The 16,530-nt window shown below is 40.7% G+C and overlaps 1 long non-coding RNA gene and 1 other non-coding gene across 2 annotated transcripts; both read right to left on the bottom strand.

The window, feature by feature from the left end:
* Positions 1-1,803: 1,803 nt before the first annotated feature.
* Positions 1,804-1,910, bottom strand: LOC125495312 (small nucleolar RNA R71). The gene has a single exon (XR_007271952.2). It is a non-coding gene; the product is annotated as a small nucleolar RNA R71 (small nucleolar RNA).
* Positions 1,911-13,163: 11,253 nt separating this feature from the next.
* Positions 13,164-16,262, bottom strand: LOC125494768 (uncharacterized). Its single transcript, XR_007271024.2, has 2 exons — positions 15,769-16,262; positions 13,164-13,459 (listed from the first exon to the last, which is right to left on the bottom strand). It is a non-coding gene; the product is annotated as an uncharacterized LOC125494768 (long non-coding RNA).
* Between the last annotated feature and the right edge of the window lie 268 nt (positions 16,263-16,530).

Genomic DNA, 16,530 nt, shown 5'->3' with positions numbered 1-16,530 from the left:
AAGACATAGGTACGCCCGCACCTGAAATGTGGTGCGCCCGCACCTTTGCATGGTGCGCCCGCACCATGGGAGTCTGGAAAAAATCCTTCACTTCATTAAATGAGTTTTGTTTTAGTTTTAGAGGTATGCTTTCATTCTATCTTTCACACAATAATTTAGGGTTTTGTATTAGAGAGAAAACACTTTAGTTTTCATTGGTAATTGAGATTAGTGAACATAGTTGGTGATTCATTGATATTGAAGGTACTTTTCTTCATCTTAATTCAAAGTTCAGTTTTTATTCATTCTTCTGGTGTTGTTTTGTTCTTAGATTATTTTAGATCTTCATTCTCTTAGTTTATTAATTGCGATTTGCATTAGTTTAATCATTACTTAATCATGTTTAGCCTTAGATTAGTCATAGGTTCATTGTTTAATTGCTTAAACTCCATGATTAGTGAGTAGTTTCATAATCTAGGGTTAGGTGAAAGTATGAATTAGGGTTTTAAATATGATGTTGATGTGATTGTGATGTTTAGAGAAGTTTATGCATTGATCTTGGTGTTTTGAACCTTAGGATAGATATTGATCACATTTTACTTTGGTATTTTGATTTCAAATGTTCCTATCGAATTTTGAACTCTTTTATCATCCCGAAGAATCATCTCCGTACATCACAATCACGTTAAGGGGAAATTAAGGGGATCCTTCATTAGGGGTTTTCCGAACTTATTGAATCTCTTAATCAATTCTAAAGACCATTCGAGAAGGATTTAGTTGATTGATTAAGTGATTACTCTTGAGGACCATTCGAGAGAGGACTCAGTAATTTAGAGGGAAACTAAACCTTGCATAATCATCTCGTACATCACAATCGATTACAATTCATTGCTATTTTATTCATACTAGTAACCTTAACTCTAGTGTCTTTATTTGATATTTAAACTCGTGTTATTTGCTTGTTGTGCTATTAGTTAGTTTAATTGATACCAAACTCTTTCAAACCCCCAAATACCTTTCAATTAGGTAGTCTAGACTTGATATACTTTAACCAATCCCTTTTCCCTGTGGATCGACCCTTGACTTGCCCTTACTATTCCCTTAGTAATTGCTTGTTAGGACTATAAATATTGTTTGGAAAGCGGTTCTTAGTGCCTTAACGACACACTAAAAACCTCTTATCAAAATGGCTATTGATTGAAGTATATTTTAGTCTAGTTTGCTTAGTTGATTTTTCTTTTATTTTCTTTTTAACTGTGGTTGTTATTTGCTAATCCTCTGCTTAGCTTTGTTGTGTTACATGAGAAGAAGAACTCACGGTTCACCCACATTGCCTCTAGATCGAAATCGACCGTACGTTGCGAAAGCTTCGGAAGAATTTGGAAAATTTGACTTTGGGTTCCGAGCCTCTTCACCAATCTCAAGTACATCAAGTGAAGTTGAATCAGAAATGGGTGAAGCAAATCCACAACTGTTTAGGGATTTCGGAAATCCGGGTTCCTATGTTCTTCAAGGTGGAATTCGACTCCCCACCACCACTACAAATTTCAGCATTCACCCTCAGTATACTCGGATGGTGAAAGCAGAGCAGTTTTGTGGGGGTCAGATGAAGATCCTCTAGACCATCTCGACAGGTTTCTTGAGATCTGTGCCATGATAACACAATGATGTCTCTCCTGACTACATCAAGATGCACTTGTTCCGGTCCTCTCTTACCGGAAAAGCAAAGTCATGGCTCAAGAGCTTGCCTGCTAATTCCCTCACTACATGGGAAGAAGTCACAATGGCTTCTTGAAGAAATACTTCCCGGAGTGGAAGACTGCGGACATAAGGAGGAAGATCTCCTCATTTGAGCAAGAGAACGATGAGACACTTGCCGAAGCTTGGGAGCGGTTCAAGGAGATGATCCGTTCATGCCCACACCATGAGTTCAACAAGAATCTACTCATGCGATTTTCTATGATGGTCTTGATCCGATTTCACGGGCCAACTTGATGCTGGAGCGGAGGTCAACTATCTAAGATCCCGCAAGAACAACTTGAGTCCACAATTGAGGAGTGATCAAGAACTACTCATGGGGTGGAAGACGAAGAGGTGCTCAACCTAAGAAGAGCGGAAAGTTTGAAATTGACCCCATGGATCAAATTCAAGCAAGATGGACCAACTCGACAAGAAGCTCTCCAAGATCAATCTTGCATCGTCTACTCCTTCACAGGTAAACTCTTTTTCTTGTGATATTTGTGGTGGTACTAACCATGATACTTCTTATTGTGGAGGTACCCATTCGGAGCATGTGGCGGCAATAATTCAAGAGGAGATGGGTATCAAGGAAACCAAGGGTATAGGAACAATCAACAAGGAGGTTGGAGACAACCTCAACAAAACTACACCCAAGGATTCAACCAACCTCAACAAGGATGGAATCAACCTCAACAAGGGTACAACCAAGCTCACAACCAAGGGTTTGCGCAAGGGTATAACCAAAACCAAAACTATAACCAAGGTGGTTCCTCCTCACAAGGGTCCAACACTACCAAGCTCCACATCAAAGGACCAACAACCCAAAACCTCCCTCCAATCTTCCTTTCCCCAAACAAAATCCCGAACCTACACCATCTTCCGATCCAACCTCTCTCCAAATTCTCCAACAACTCCAATCCATGAACCAAATTCTCCAAAACCATGAGCAAAGGTTTCAAGAGCTACAAGCCCACAACAAAATGCTTGAAACCCAAATTGCCCAAGTAGCTGAGAAAGAATCCCTCACCCCCACAAATCAACTTCCAGGCCAACCCATCCTAACCCCAACCTCCATCAAGCCAAAGCCATTCATTTGAGGTCGGGAACAGTATGCGGGTCCTAAGATGCCAATGGGGAGTTAGAGAAGGATGAAGAAGCTGAGGTTGTTGAGAAGGAGGATGGAGCTGAGGAAAGAGAAAGAAGAATTGAGGAGAAGATGAGTCACATGTTCAAGTTGGTGACAAAAACCATTGCCATCACCTCCACCAACCAAACTATGTGCCTCCGGTTCCCTATCCTCATAGGTTGGTAGAGAGAAAGTTGAGTGACAAGTTCACTAAATTTCTAATGTGATGAAGAGCCTGCAAATCAACATCCATTCCTTGAGGCTATGTCTCAAATGCCAGCTTATGCTAAGTTCTTGAAAGAGATCCTCTCCAATAAGCGAAAACTTGAAGATGAGCTTATCTCCCTACCTTACCAAGTGAGTGCTCTTGTGCAACGAACTATGCCCAAGAAGCAAAGAGATCCCGGGAGTTTCACCTTGCCGGTGAAGATAGGTGATTAGAGCCTAAGGGTGCACTGGCCGATCTGGAGCAAGTGTCAATTTGATGCCCCTTTCTATTGCAAAGCACCTAAATTTCCTCTTCATCCTACGCGCAAAACGATTCAATTGGCGGACCGCACTGTGAGAGTCCCTGTGGTGAGTTGGAGGATATACCGATTCAAGTTGGGCATGTGTTTGTACCATGCGACTTTGTGGTGATGGATATGGAGGAAGATCCTGAGACTCCTCTTATTCTGGGAAGAGAAGCTCTAAAGACTTGGGTGCCGTGATAAACTGCAAAAACGACACAATCACGGTTGAGGTAGCTAATGAGCGGGTGGTGTTTGAGTTCTCTAAGACATGAAGAGACCTATGATGGAAGAAATTTGCCGGGTAAGCCTAGTGGAAGATGAGGTAGAGGACGCCATGAGTGTGGATAAAGAGGAGTGTTGTATGCTACTCTTCCCGACACCCTTAGCTTGGACATGGAAGAGGAAACACAAGATGAGGCGTTTGAGGTTCTAGCTACATCATCCACTGATAAAGAGGAGTGTTCTAAGCCTCCTCCCAAGGTAGAGTTCAAACCCCTTCCCTCCTCTCTTAGATATGTTTTTCTTGATGATGCATGTACTTATCCTGTTATTGTCAATTCGAGTCTTGATGACATTTCTATATCAAAACTGATTGGAATTTTGCAAAAATATAAAGATGTCATTGGGTATTCGATTGATGACCTTAAGGGGATAAGCCCTTCTCTTGCTATGCATCGTATCCATCTCATCGATAGTAATGCCTCCTCCATCGAGCATCAGAGAAGGCTCAATCCCAACCTCAAAGAGGTTGTGAAAAAGGAGATCTTGAAACTACGTGACGCGGGAATCATCTATGCTATCTCAGATAGCAAGTGGGTGAGCCCGATTCACGTGGTTCCAAAAAAAGGAGGCATGACTATAGTTGAGAATGAGAAAGGAGAAACAATCTCAACTAGGACCACTGGGTGGAGAGTCTGTATTGATTACAGAAAACTGAACAAATCCACCCGCAAAGATCATTTCCCCCTTCCCTTCATTGACCAAATGTTGGAGAGGCTTGCTTGCTCGTCATTCACACTTCTATTTCCTCGATGGTTATTCCGGATTCTTTCAAATCCCCATTCATCCGGATGACCAAGAGAAAAATACCTTTACTTGTCCGTATGGGACATTTGCATATCGAAGGATGCCCTTTGGTTTGTGTAATGCCCCATCCACTTTTCAAAGGTGTATGACAGCAATCTTCTCTGACATGCTAGAAGATTCCATTGAAGTTTCATGGACGACTTTAGGTGTGTGGTTCGTCTTTTGACACATGTCTGGTTAATCTTGAATGTGTGTTAAAAAGGTGTCAAGAGACGAACCTTGTCTGAATTGGGAGAAGTGTCACTTTATGGTCGAGGAAGGCATTGTCTTGGGCATAAAGTGTCGAAAAAGGGTATTGAGTAGATCCGGCAAAGGTTTCGGTTATTGAGAAGCTTCCGCCACCGAACTCGGTGACGGGAGTTCGTGCTTTCCTTGGACATGCTGGTTTTTACCGCGTTTCATCAAGGATTTCTCTCAAATAGCCAAACCATTGACGAATCTACTTCAAAAGATGTTGATTTTGAGTTTGATGAGTCTTGTATTAAGGCTTTTGAAACTCTTAAAAAGCCCTTACTTCTGCCCCCATTGTGCAAGCTCCGGATTGGAGCTTGCCTTTTGAACTAATGTGCGATGCTAGTGACTTTTCAGTGGGAGTTGTTCTTGGGCAACGCAAGGAAGGGAGGCTTCATGTGATAGCCTATGCAAGTAGGACTCTGGATGATGCTCAACGGAACTATGCAACTACGGAGAAGGAAATGTTGGCCGTGGTCTTTGCTTTTGACAAGTTTCGTTCCTACTTGACATGTAATAAGGCGGTGGTGTATACGGATCATTCTGCGGTCCGGTATTTGATGAGTAAGAAGGATGCAAGCCTAGGCTCATTAGGTGGGTGTTGCTTCTTCAGGAGTTTGATTTTGAGATGAAAGAGAAGAAGGGGACGGAGAATGTGGTAGCTGACCTCTTTCTCGCCTCCCTCTTGATAATCTGGAGGAGATTCCTATCGAGGAAGATTTGAGAGAAGAAGCATTGTTCGCCATTCTGAAAATGAGGTTCCATGGTTCGCGATTATGCAATTATTTGGCTTGTGGGATTGAGCCTCATGGTTTTATTCCCAACAAAGGAAGCGGTTTTTAAAGAGTTTCAGGTTCTATGGGATGACCCGCTCCTTTTTAAGAAGTGTCTGATGGAGTGTTTAGGAGGTGTGTGCCTAATCATGAGATGCCTCGTTTTGATCATTGCCATACTTTGGCATGTGGAGGCACGGTGGAGCAAGCAAAACTGTTGCTAAGGTGCTCCAATGTGGTATGTTCTGGCCAACATTGCAAAAGGATGCCCGGGAATTTGTGGTGGCTTGTGATAGATGTCAAAGGAGTGGTGGCATCACAAAGCGACAAGAAATGCCTCAACAGAACATTCTTGAGGTTGAGCCGTTTGATGTCTGGGGAGTCGACTTTATGGGTCCATTCGTTCCTTCCTGTGGGAATGTGTACATTCTTGTTGCGGTCGACTACGTGACAAATGGGTTGAAGCCATTGCCTCTCCTACCAATGACCATAAGGTAGTGACCAAGCTCTTGAAGAAGATCATCTTCCCTCGATTTGGGGTGCCCCGTGTGTTGATCAGTGATGGCGGTTCACACTTCGCCAAAAAGCAATTAGAAGCTCTATTGAAGAAATACGGGGTGAATCACAAAGTAGGTCTTCCTTATCACCCCAAACCCAAGGCCAAGTTGAGGTCTCGAATCGAGAGGTCAAGAACATCCTTGAGAGAGTGGTCAATAGGACACGAAAGGATTGGTCTTTGAAGCTTGATGATGCCTTTGGGCTCTTCGCACGGCTTTCAAGACACCTATAGGCACCACTCCCTATCGCCTTGTGTATGGCAAGGCATGTCATTTGCCGGTTGAGCTAGAGCACAAGGCTTGGTGGGTAGTTAAGGAGCTCAACATAGATCTTCACTTGGCGGGAGAAGCTCGAAAAGAAAGGCTAGTTGAGATGGAAGAACTTCGTTTTGACGCGTATGAGAGTTCTAGACTATACAAAGAGCAAACGAAGAAATGGCATGATCACCGGATTCAACAACGAGAATCCGGGTTGGGGACAAAGTCTTGATTGTTCAACTCAAGACTAAACTTTTCCCCGGAAAGTTAAAGTCCAAGTGGTCGGGTCCTTTTCCGTGTTGAAGACTACTCCATACGGAGCTTATGAAGTTATGGGTGAGAACGGTTCATTTTGGGTGAACGGTCAAAGATTGAAGCTCTACCATGATTCTCATGCCGTTGGTTCCATTGGTTGCTTGATTCTTCGCTCACCTGAGCGACTCTTATGATGGATGTATCCTTTTTAGTCAAGCTAATGACTTAAACCAAGCGCTACACGGGAGGCAACCAGTTTCTTTTCTTTCCTTTCTTTTATTTTTCTCTTATTTGTTAGTTAGACTTTTAATTTATCAGTTAGTCATGAGAGCTACACTGGGATATCTGAGTTTTTATGAAAAGTTGCGTGAAATGAGTGGTTTGGAAAAGAAGGATGTAAAAAAACACACGGGTTAGGTGCTCCCGCACCTTATAGAAGTGCGCCCGCACCAGCCTAAAACTTTTTCGAATTTTTTTGACTGGTGTGCTCGCACATCTTATAGGTGCGCCCGCACCTCTCTCTAATACATTTTTTTCAAAAAGACAGAAGGTTAGGTGCTCCGCACCTCATAAAGGTGCCCCCGCACTTGAGGAAAAGTTTCGAAAAAAAATTTGGTGCGTCCGCACCTCGACAAGGTGCGGCCGCACCAGATTTTTAACATGTTCTTCAGAAAAAAAAAATAAGACTTTGGTGCTCCCGCACCTAGTCAATGTGCGCCCGCACCTTATAAATTTTTTTTTCAAAAAAAAATGGTGCGCCCGCACCGACACAAGGTGCGCCCGCACCAAATCTGTCGATTGTTTTTGTAAAAAAACAGAAGACTTTGGTGCGCCCGCACCTCGTATAGGTGCGCCCGCACCAAACGTGTTCAGAAATTCTTTTTTCGATTGGTGCGCCCGCACCAAGAGGAGGTTTGCCCGCACCAACCCGGCTGGGCAAAAAAAACTGAAGTTTTGTAAAAAATTTCGGCCCTCCTCACTCATTCTTCCTCATATTTTCGAAAAGCTTCTCACACTCACTCACTTTCTCTCTCTTCCTCCTCTCTAGATCCAGCCACCACTACTATTTTCCGGCGACTTTCAACGGCAATTCTCACCGGAATCTTCATCACCTTCCTCTCTACAACATTCAAGGGCACAAAAATTGGGGTTTTGCAAGGATTTGGTAACTCTCTTCTACCCTTGTTTTTTCATCAATAATCTAGTAATTTGGACTTCTATTGTGTTTTCTTTTAGATTGCATGCTTGTTTTCCTTAATTTTTTTGATTATTCATGAACTTTGCTCATATTTGTGTTTGATGATGTGGTGAACAAGTGCAATTTTATGTGGTTTGTGATAAATTCATCATATTCTGACTTTTTGAGAACTACATTGCATGCATTTCTAGGTGTTGTTGATTCTTGTGCATAATTGTGGTTGGTTTGGTGCAAGTGTCTTGAAAGTCTCTTTGTGTGGTGATATTCTTGCTTGTTAGCAACTTGGTTGCTACTAATTGTGGATTGGCTAGCTGGTAGATTTTAGGATTAGTTTTTTATTTTTCTTTTTGTGTGTTTCTTTGTGTCGAGAGTCCATTTTGTGGTGTGTCATTGCAGCAGATCATCACTCATCCTTCCCTTTTTGCAAAACAAGATTTTTACCACCATGGGAAGAAGTAGTGGTGAAGCCTCCTCTAGGTCTAAGAGAGCAAAGACCGGGTCCTCTTCACAAGGACCCTCGTCCAGCTCTAATCCCCCTCCCCTCTATGCTGTGAAACTTCCCAATGCCGCTCATAAACAAATTTTTCAACAACTTTCTGAGCGCACGTTTCGTCCCACAAAGTTCTATGACTACTCTACCTGCAACTACCTTAACATCGAATCGATGATAAGGGAGATGGCAGGTAATGTTGGGTTATCGGACTTTCTTGACGTCCATGCACCTACTTATGATCAACTCACTCTCGAATTCTTGAGTACGTTGAACATAAGTAAGGAGGCGGGCACGGGTGTTCTAGCTATTCAATTTCGTATGTTTAATTAAGCTACAGCACTCTCCTTCGACGAATTCTGTGAGGCATTCGGGATGGATTCTCAAGCTCCCTGTGATGCCCCTTTGGGCACCATCTGGCAGGGATACAATGAGCAAGAATGGTGGGCTAAGATCACCAACGGCACGACTCCGTTTCGGACGAACTCGTCCAAAGCATCGGAGATCATACATCTTGCTCTCCGTTACTTCCATAGGATGTTGGTTTACACCATCTTTCCTAAACAGGAAGTAGGACAATTGAGGAAGGACGAGCTGATGGTTCTTTGGTTGGCCACTTACGGAGCCCACCATAGTGCCCGAACTAACTTTGCTGCGCTCCTCCTTAACCGACTACAGGAGATTCGGGGGGGCACTACGGTGACTGGGGAGATCCTTTGTGGTGGAATGGTCACCCAACTAGCGTCCTACCTCGAGTTGGACGATGACCTGGCTCGCTTGAAAGCTAGCGTGCCTACTGTTGGTTAGTCCAACATATTGGATGGTGCGAGTCTGCAGCAGATGAAATTTCTGCGTAATTATAACAAGGAAAACTGCATCTGCCTTGTGAGGGGGCGACCTTACTGTTTTATAGGGCCCGACTTCATCTGGGACCTCCCCGCTAACTGTGAAAACCGTTGGCGGGTTCCCCTTTCCCATGACATCCCACGGGCTGTCCCTGAGTCCACCCCTACGGAGCGCATTCCACGCGTTTCGAGAGGTCTGAGGCCCGACCACCGCATTCCTGAGAGTGAGGTGGCCGAAGCTTCCTCCTCTCAATCCTTCGACATGGGCTATGTCATGGCGGCCATAGCCCAGATGTAGGCCTCTTAGGAGGCCAATCACCGTGCGGTTACTGCTACTCTTGCCGGTATCCGCAACGACCTTGACCATCTGTCTAGGGTGGCTTGGCGCTCTCACCTCGCCAATGTCCGCTCCGGACATGAGCCTCCCTTCCCTAACCATCCCCACTATCCTCCTTCTTTCGACCCTCAAGAAGGACCGTTTGAGGAACCTTCTTTCCGTCCTTATCCCCACTACCCATCTTACTATCCTGATGGGTACTCTGGTCGGTATTTCCCTCCTTACCCCCCTCCCGATGGGGGTAATGGTGGGAATTATTAGGAGCTTTTCATGACCCCCTCCCTCTCCCTCCTTTTTGCAACTCCGAGCGCGGAGTTTTGCTTAAGCTTGGGGGACTTGCATGTATGTCTATATCTTTGGGAGTTTTGGGGTCATCGATGGTTAGATTTTAGGGGTCTCATTGGTTTTCGGTATCTTTTGGTGATTGTTCCTATCTGTTGGTTTTGACTTCCCCCACCCCTGCTGACTTCTCTTCACCTGTACAGCTTTGCTTTGGTAGTTTTGTTTTGCTTTGCATATACAAAAAAAAAAAATTCCTCTTTTATTCTTTTCCTTCTTTTTTCTGCATTTAGGTTAGCTTGGTTGCATGCATGATTTGTGGCTAAAAGTGTTCATGGCTTGATTAGAAGACCTTCCTTATATTAGACTTGATGATTTTGGGAGCCCTATTGTGACTTTAAGCGTCTCTTGAAAACGATAACTTTTGGTATAGTCTCTTTGAAATTAGGCGAGTTGGATGAATGGATTGCCTTGCCGCTTGTGCGACGAATCCCGAAGGAGGGCCAAGAACCTCGTAAGACTCACTCACAACCCTCACCATTGATCACCTAACTTGTGACTTGCATTTTAGCTCCCCAAGATTACACAAGAACGAGCCTCTAGAAGAATGATTTAGGGCGTTTCTTTTGCTAGTAATAGGAGCTACAAAACCAAAAGCTTGAATACCTGCATAATATCCGCTTCTCAACCCATCTGAGCCTTTCTATCCTTTTTTTTTTTTTTGCTTAACCCACATAATGAGTCATAACCAAACTTTCCCCAAAGTGGAGTGCATATCTAATTTGTGTTGAGTTGAGTTGTTATGGTACTAAGTCTTGGTTGAAAGTGAGTTATTGTGCTTGTATAATCACAAAAGTAAAAATATAAAAAAAAAAAAAAAAAAAAAAAAAAAAAAAAATTGTGAAAAAGAAAGACAAAAAAAAAAGATCTTATTGTTTGATTTGGTTTATTATTGAAAATGAAAAGAAAGAAAGATCAAATTGATGAGAAAAATGAAAAAGTTCACAAAGTGAAAAAGAAACAAGTGAAATTCAAGGTTATGTGTGAGATTTCTTTAATTGAGAATGGTGTTAGGAATAGCTTGGGGGAGTATTTACCCCTAGTTTGTACTCCACTTACCCTTTTTGTACCACATTCCTAGAATATAATCCACACCCCTAACCTAGCCCCGTTACAACCTTAACAAAGTCCCTTTTGACTTCTAGATTGGACTTGATCTATTTAGTAGTGGTGGGCGAGATTTTGTGTAAGTCATGATGAGGGTCATCAAAACGTGGTCGAGGCGAGCAATTATGGTTGAGCATCCCGAGGGAGGAGTCAAACTTGGGTCTTGGAAGTGGAGAAGAGTGAGAAATCACTCTTGGAAAGCCTTCTTTCAAATAGACTCGGTTGATCGATGGATTGAGACCTTAGAGTCACTCTTGTGCTTCCTAATCATCTTTCCTCTCGTGTTTGGTTGGTCTCCTAAATCTTGCTATGAACTCATTTAGCTTGCATGTCATGCTTGTAACCTTGCATTTAGAGCATATAGGTTAGTTTGTTGCATGTTTCCCTCTTCTTTTTATTCTCCTTTTCTTCTTCTTTCCTTTATTCTCATTCTTAACGCACTTTATGGCTTCCTTTTGGCTTGTTTTGGTTCCCTTCCCCCCCCCCCCTTATTCCCTCGTTCTCCTTACTTTTCCCTTCTATTTCATTCACTTGATCATACTTGATCATAGTGACATTTTGCTAGTTTTTCGATCTATTTTGATCGAATTTCTAGCACATATGCTTTCACAGTGTTTGCTCGTGTTTTGATTGCAGGTATGACCCTTTTCGGGGCCGAGTAATGCGAGGCATGGCTTAAAGAAACAAGGTAGAGGATGTGAGAGGCCATGAGGTGCGCCTAGAGTTCCCCCGCACACGTAGGTGCGCCCGCACATATCACTGGTGCGCCCGCACCACAGCCAAATTGGGAGAAAAAGACAAAACACAGGTGCGCCTGCACCCAGCACATGGTGCGCCCGCACCTGAGTCTGGTGCGCCCGCACCAGCTACCTGTGCACCCGCAAATTATGACGGAAGATTTCAGTTAAGACAGAAGACATAGGTGCGCCCGCACCTGACATGTGGTGCGCCCGCACCTTTGCATGGTGCGCCCACACCATGCGAGTCCGGAAAAAATCCCTCACTTCATTAAACGAGTTTTGTTTTAGTTTTAGAGTTACGCTTTCATTCTATCTTTCACACAATATTTTAGGGTTTTGTATTAGAGAGTAAACACTTTAGTTTTCATTGGTAATTGAGATTAGTGATCATAGTTGGTGATTCCATTGATATTGAAGGTACTTTTCGTTCATCTTAATTCAAAGTTTCAGTTTTTTTTTCATTCTTTTGGTGTTCGTTTTTGTTCTTAGATTATTTTAGATCTTCATTCTCTTAGTTTATTAATTACGATTTCCATTAGTTTAATCATCACTTAATCATGTTTTGCCTTAGATTAGTCATAGATTCATTGTTTAATTGCTTTAACTCCATGATTAGTGAGTAGTTTCATAATCTAGGGTTAGGGTGAAAGTATGAATTAGGGTTTTAAATATGATGTTGATGTGATTGTGATGTTTAGAGAAGTTTATGCATTGATCTTGGTGTTTTGAAACCCTAGGATAGATATTGATCGCATTTATACTTTGGTATTTTGATTTCAAATGTTCCTATCGAATTTTGAACTCTTTTATCATCCCCAAAAATCAACTTAATTTCTATGCCAAGATATTGGATGGAAATTAAGGGGATCCTTCATTAGGGATTTTCCGAACGTATTGAATCTCTTAATCAATTGACTAAAGACCATTCGAGAGAGGATTTAGTTGATTGATTAAGTGATTATTCTTGAGGACCACTCGAGAGAGGACTCAAGTAATTTAGAGGGAAACTAAACCTTGCATAATCATCTTCGTACATCACAATCGCGTTAGCATTCATTGGCTATTCTTATTCATACTAGTAACCTTAACTCTAGTGTCTTTTATTTGATACACTAGTGCATAATTGGCCTAAAGTATCACCCCAAAAGTGTTACTTAAAGGCCTAAAAGTGTTGCTTTAGGTCATATGTAACACTTTTATAAGTGAAACATCTGCCCGTGCTACCTATTCTCTAAGGTAACACTTTCCAATGCTAATGTTTCACTTTCTCAAGTGTTACTCAAAATTCTCTAACGTAACACTTTTTTTAAAATAATGTAGCATTTTTGTAGTGTTACTAATAATGTTTTATGTAACACTTTTTCGTCTATAGTAGCATTTTCTATGTCATCTCTTGACTTATAGTAACACTTTGTTAAATATTATGTATCATTTTAAATCAGCATATGTAACACTCTATTAGATATTTGGCAACACTTCTTATCAGCTAGTTTTATAGTGTAACGCTTCTATTTCACATATCTTATAGTAACCTATAATTTATCGGCATATATACAATGATAATAATAGTAAAACTTATAAACGTAATAATTGAAGAGGAAATAAAATGATATTATTGATGTAAATGAGTAGAAATACTCAACGACCATTGTAAAAAATGAGCCAAAGAGTATACTCAATCGAAAACATACTATTGCATCCAATATATAAATAGTTAATCTAAAAATCAAATCATAAAATCATAATATATATATCTCTCCTTAAATACACCTAAATTAATCTTAAGGTCATTCTTTCATTATTCTTCAATTCCATTATCCATGTAGGCATGCTTCTCGATGTATCATGCATGTTTGCTACTCTAATCCGCCATTATTTCCATCATCCTGCAGTAAGAAAAAAAACTTCAAAGTCTTATATGATAACAAATCTAGTCTGTCAAAAAAAAAAAAATAGAACTAGTGATATACTCACTTGGTAATATGGTAAAAGCAGACTTGATAATATGGTAAAAGATAGGTTCTTATAGTTTGAAAAAAAAAAATTCAAGAACCAAGAGCACCAAACCAAAGTAGTAATTGCTGGAGAAAATTACTTAGCAATGTTTTTTATAGGGTACCCAGAAGCAGATGACAGAACATTTTCTGCAACAGATCCACTATTCTCTTTACTATTATCTTCCAATGCAGTAGTTGACTTTGTTACTTCTGCAGTTGAATGTAATTCTGCTTCCAGCAAAGCAACTGCAGAGGAGCTTACTTGTGAGGCTGAACTGCCAAATCGTTGTGCAGGAGCTTCTGTCTTCTGGGTTTTGATCCTTGCAGCTTATGTCAGGATCTAAATCAGCACAACTTACTACATGTTGACCTTGTTTCTCAGGTACGGAAGAAGTATCATACTCTTCATTTGATATCATATTGCCCCCCAGATTATAAAAAATGATCAAAATTCTTCATCATTACTTCCTTTAATTATCTAACAGATCTCCACACACATTAGGAGGTCAACAAATCGACTCCGAATTCAACCTACAATTCACTACTTGTCAATAGTTTGAGCAGGACCAATCATCAATGAATTCAGACTTCACATAATCCATAAAAACCCTTCAAATAAAAGCAATTCCCAAGAAACAAAATTTACAAGAATAGAAAATACCCAGTTCACAAAATGCATCAAACATTCAAAATCAACAAAAGGAAAATCTAAAAAATACCACCTTATAAGAAATAGTACCAGCAAAAGCATAAAGATCCTGAACCAATTTTCCCATCCTAATCCTATTCCAAGGATTCCTATACTGCTCCCTCAACACATAATCTGATGAAAACTTATACTCAACACTAGTTCTACTCTAAGATGGGGTTTTTGACACTCCAGGAAACAAACTCACAGGTTGGCGAAAGGAGGAGCCGACAATCCCGACATCAATTGGTTCAAACGCATCCTTGAATGTTTTTTTTGTTAATTGGGTCAGATTTTGTTATTAAAAAGCTGGAATAGAAACACTACGCTTACATAAGACCGATAATGGAGATGACCTACGGCAAGGATTCAACTATAAAGTGGATAGTATATTGGAGAACCTTCTTCATAGCAGTGGCTGAGTTATTTGGGTAATAACAATGGGGAAGAATGGATGGTTGCTCATTTCCTATTTAAGAAGAAATGAGATGCTTATGCTGCTGACTTTTTCCCTTGCCCAACCAGAATCTATGAACTATGATCAACCATCAGATTTGGCAGATGAAGCTAATATTCATCCTCTTTACATAAAAGTATAGATCCAACCAGTTTTGCTAAGTATACGAGTGCAACGTGTTCGTGCTGCACTGCTTCTTCTTTTTGTCAACATTTATCCTCTTGATTAAATATGATTTCATATCCTGATATTCTAGAGATATTTCTTGATTAAAGATTTTTATATCGTCTATTTTCTTGATCAAATTTTTTAGATTAGAAATGTTTTCATCAGCTGCTTAATTCAATTTCGGAAAAAAGTTGTTGCAGAGGATGTGCAGATCTTCTTTAAAGTCTAAGACTAGCTCAATATCAATTGAATTGTACTTAAATCATAAATCAATAACATTTCAGAGTTTCACTTACAGAACTATGCACCACTACCTTCACGCAATTAAATCATTATCACCTCGTCAATTAGTATTTACTCTTAGAAACAAGAAACATAACCATGATTAGTACTAACTATTATACTAATACATTCTTTTCCATTATAAACTATTTATTTTGAATCTTACAAGCTAACTTTAATTAACTCAAGTGCTATTTACACAATACAGTCCAATAACTTAGACTGCTAAAAGAGTGGTATTATATTCTAATTATGTGTAAATATATAGTACTCACTAATTCCATAAAAAAGGATCTAACCTAATTCCATTCATTATTCTAATCAAAATTCTTTCACGAGTCCAACCAAGTCATATAATCAAACTTGTTAAACTAAATCAACTTGATTCCTCTACCAACATCATTCTTTAATCAACAATTGACATTCAAAATGTCTCAACAGCAGCAATTACAATACCAATTAGATACTAAATCATAAACTGATTCTTTGCCAATAATGCACAATTAATTCAATCAACAACATAATTTCATAAATAGAACTTTCAGTTCAAGAGTAATCAACTTGAGTAATATAGAAAAGAGCAAGGGAAGCTTGGGTTAGTACCTCTGCTCACAAGAGCAGCGAAGAACAGAGGGCAGAGGGGTATTCAAAGCTTCGGTGAGGCGACTGAGCACCGGGGAACGACTAAGCATCGACATGGAGGCGGAGGTGAGCTACGACGAGGCTTCGAGGTACCGGCAAGGGTGCAGGTGGCGCGGGCAGGCGACGCGATAGCACAGCAGGGGAGGGACGACAACAGCACTGTGGTGGCTCGCGAGCAGCACCGCGTGCATAGCAACGAAGAGGACAGGAAAGGAACGGGAAATCGCCGGCAGCAAGAGAAACTCCGGTGAGGGGTCTGATGTTTGGAGGATGGGATGCGTGAAGAGAGAGAAATGCAGAGGAATGGAGTTTCACGGGCAAGGGTTTGGGGTTTTGGGGTTTGGAAGACCCGAGAATGAGGGAGAAGGTATTGGTTTTTATTTTTATTTTAAAACTGACATAAAGGAAATTATAAGGGTAGACATATATCCTAGTTTCTTATTTGGCCAAATATGCTCAACCTATTTTAAATATCTAAAAATCCAAAATATATAATATAAATAACTTCATAAAATTAAACAAATAAATATATTACAAATACGACAAAAATAACTATCCGTACTCCAACTCAAATAAAATAAGAATACTCGAAACGTAATTAACTTAATAGTTACAATTAGCCTTTAGATAAACACTCTTAAAAAAATAGGGCTATTACAGAAGATTAGTTTAATTTGTTGAAAATATTGCTTCTATAAGAAATAATACAAAGTATATAAGAAA

The sequence above is a fragment of the Beta vulgaris genome, chromosome 2 (genome assembly GCF_026745355.1).
Source record: "Beta vulgaris subsp. vulgaris cultivar EL10 chromosome 2, EL10.2, whole genome shotgun sequence".
Lineage (NCBI taxonomy): Eukaryota > Viridiplantae > Streptophyta > Magnoliopsida > Caryophyllales > Amaranthaceae > Beta > Beta vulgaris.
The sequence above is the reverse complement of the archived record's forward strand: the minus strand, read 5'-3'. Positions and strand labels throughout refer to the sequence as shown.